The 2500-nt window shown below is 42.0% G+C and overlaps 1 protein-coding gene across 4 annotated transcripts in view; it reads left to right on the top strand.

Moving 5' to 3' along the window:
* Mppe (Metallophosphoesterase) overlaps positions 1-2500 on the top strand; it is a 284426-nt gene that overhangs the window by 237783 nt on the left and 44143 nt on the right. The window lies entirely within an intron of this gene.

Here is a 2500-nt window from a genome sequence, read left to right as displayed (position 1 = left end):
GTGGTTTGAAGTAAAGGTGGGACTTCGTCAAGGATGCGTTATGTCGCCCTGGCTGTTCAACTTATACATGGATGGGGTGGTGCGAGAGGTGAATGCTAGGGTAGTGAGTCAGGGATTGGAGATAGTTAAAGAAAATGGAGAAAAGTGGCAGGTGAGCCAGCTGTTGTTTGCGAATGACACTGCGCTTGTGGCAGGGTCAGAGGAGGGATTGAGGAAGCTGGTGGCAGAGTTTGGGAGAGTATGTGATAGAAGAAAGCTAAAGATAAATGTGGGTAAAAGTAAGGTGATGAGATGTACAAGGGGTGAAAGTGGCAGTAGACTGGAAGTGAACATTAAGGGAGAGCAACTGGAGGAAGTGGATAGTTTTAGATACTTGGGTGCAAGTGTAGCAGGAAAAGGTGGAGTGAAGGTGGAGGTAGAATGTAGATTGAGAGAAGCGAGTAAATGCCTTGGTGGATTAAAGAGTGTAATGAGGAATAGACATTTGGGAATGGATGCGAAGAGGAGACTGTATGAAGGAGTGATTGTGCCAACAGCACTGTATGGGGCAGAAACGTGGAACATAAGAGAAGAAGAGAGAAGGAGTTTGAATGTGTTTGAGATGAGGTGTCTGAGAAGTATGGTGGGGGTTACTAGGCTGGATAGGGTGAGAAATGAGGAGGTGAGGAGGAGAACAGGGGTGAAAAAGGATTTGGGGGATAGGGTTGATGAAAGAATATTAGGATGGTTTGGACACATGGAAAGAATGAGTGAAGAAAGACTAGTTAAAGAGCTATGGAAGGCAGATGTGGAGGGAGTGAACATGAGGGGACGTCCTAGAATGAGGTGGATGGATGGGGTGAAGGGGGCTTTGGGGAAGAGGGGAATGTCTGTTGAGGAAGGAAGGGAGAGGACGGAAGAGAGAGGTGAGTGGAGAATGGTTGTATATGGATGATGTTGTGATTGCATGAGGAGGAATGGGCTTGGGGGTGGGGTAGTATGTGTGAGTAAATTTTGACGCAGCCCGAAGGGATTTCTCCCCGTCCTCTCCTTATATGCAAGGGGGGACAGAGAGGGGGGGTCACCGATTAAATGAAGCGGCCTTGCTGTGGATGTGCTGTGTCTTGCGACACTGCTTCTGACCCAGGGCGGTGGGCAGGGTGCAGGGATGACCCGTCATCCAGGAGGTGCTCAGATGAGATGGAGGGTGGGAGGGGTGTGGAGTGTATTTAGGGATGAAATGGGTGGGAGTGTTTTTATGCCTTTCCCTTTTTGGCTACCTCCCTTGGAAGGGGGAAAGAGCCTTGGTATATGTATGTATGTATGTATATATATATATATATATATATATATATATATATATATATATATATATATATTTATATATATATACATATAATAATTATATATGGGATATATATGTATATATATAGAAGATAGATATATATATATATACGTTTAATATAGATCATATATATATATATAGTAATATATATATGTAAATATATATATAGTGTATTTATTATATATATATATATATATTATATATATGTATATATATATATAGATAGATATATATATATAGATATATATATGTATATATGTATGAATATATGTTTATATATGTATATATGTTTATATATGTATATATGTATATATATGTATATATGTATATATATGTATATATGTATATATATGTATATATGTATATATATTCGTAAATAGCTGGAGTGCAGGAACCCTTATTATGGGAGAAAGCATACGCTGGACTCGACGTTCGTCAATTTATTCCGACGTTTCGAACCCTGTCCGGGGTTCGTCTTCAGGGTAATACAGTGGTAGCAATGGAAATGTACATAAATATGGGGAATTTGGTACACTGGGACAGGTCTCCACAGTAACCGTTACAATCCGACGCAGTTAAACCAAATCAAAAACACAAATGAGAAACAAATATAAATAAAACTATAAAATAACAGGTGCAATACTTCCTTGAAAACATTCATAGAAGCGGGTCCACACTGATGACGGGGGTTTATAGAAAGGACACCCATACAGACCGACTTCTGGACTATGGCAGCTGTCATCCGGCCACCCACAAAAGAAGTGTGATTAAGACTCTGTGGTCTAGGGTGGAAAAGGTGTGTTCCACGGAAGATAGGAAGAAGAAGGAGAGGAGTCACCTGAAGAAGGTATTTAGGGACAACGGCTACCCGAATTCGGTGGTAAAAAGGTGGACGGCACGACAACAGAGGGGAAGGATGGACGACAGACGACCGGACGCGACGCGGGTCACGGTCCCTTACTTGAAAGGGGCTTCTGAGGTAGCGGCCAGACTGCTAAGGAAACATGGTGTTGAAATAGCACACAAACCGAGGAACACTCTACATAGGGCCCTGACCAAAATTAAGGACACTGTGAGCCAAACAGACCGAATAGGGGTGGTTTACGATATTAGGTGCAAGGACTGCGAGACACATTATGTTGGGGAAACGAGCAAGAAATTGGCGACAAGACTGAT

This window comes from Oratosquilla oratoria, chromosome 3 (assembly GCF_046742065.1).
Source record: "Oratosquilla oratoria isolate Oo_2021 chromosome 3, ASM4674206v1, whole genome shotgun sequence".
Lineage (NCBI taxonomy): Eukaryota > Metazoa > Arthropoda > Malacostraca > Stomatopoda > Squillidae > Oratosquilla > Oratosquilla oratoria.
Note: the sequence above shows the minus strand (reverse complement) of the source record. Positions and strands in the feature narration are given on the sequence as shown.